Consider the following 783-nt stretch of genomic DNA (forward strand, 5'->3'; position numbering starts at 1 on the left):
AGTGTGTGTATGTGTGTGTGTTTGTGCGCACGCGTTGGCTTAGCTATATCATAAGAAGTTTGATTCCCAAACATGCTTTCGGGTTCAATCTCACGGCGTTACACGCTGGCCTGACCAAAGTTTTGTGAGTAGATTGTGTAGACGGAAACTGAAAGGAGCTCGTTATATGTCATATATCTATCTATCTATCTATCTATCTATCTATCTATCTATCTATCTATCTATCTATCTATCTATGACTATGTATGTGTGTGCGTCTTTGTGCTTGTATATGCGCTCCACAACCGCTTGACAACCGGTGTAGATTTGTTTACATCCCCGTAACCTAACAACTCGGCTAAAGAAACTGATAAAACACACAAAAAAATAAAAAATCCGGGCTTGATTTGTTCAACTAAATTCATCAAGATATGATCGCAGTCCAATGATTAAAACAAATAAAAGATGAAAAGTTAGATATACATATATATATAGAGAGAGAGAGACAGACAAACAGACAAATAGGCAGACTGCTAGACAAATAAATAGATAGATAGATAGATAGATAGACAGACAGACAGACAGACAGACAGACAGACAGACAGACAGACAGACAGACAGACAGACAGACTGATAAATAGATAGAATTTACCGAAATATTGTAGTATTTTTAGTTCCGATTCATTAAACATATTTCGTTTCGCTTTTGACATTTCGTAACATTTTTATTTTCAGATTTTTATTTATGTCTTTTTTTTAGTTTTATTTTATTTTTTTTCTATATATTTAGTCAGTTTTCTCAGC

This window comes from Octopus bimaculoides, chromosome 16 (assembly GCF_001194135.2).
Source record: "Octopus bimaculoides isolate UCB-OBI-ISO-001 chromosome 16, ASM119413v2, whole genome shotgun sequence".
In the NCBI taxonomy this organism is placed as follows: Eukaryota; Metazoa; Mollusca; class Cephalopoda; order Octopoda; family Octopodidae; genus Octopus; species Octopus bimaculoides.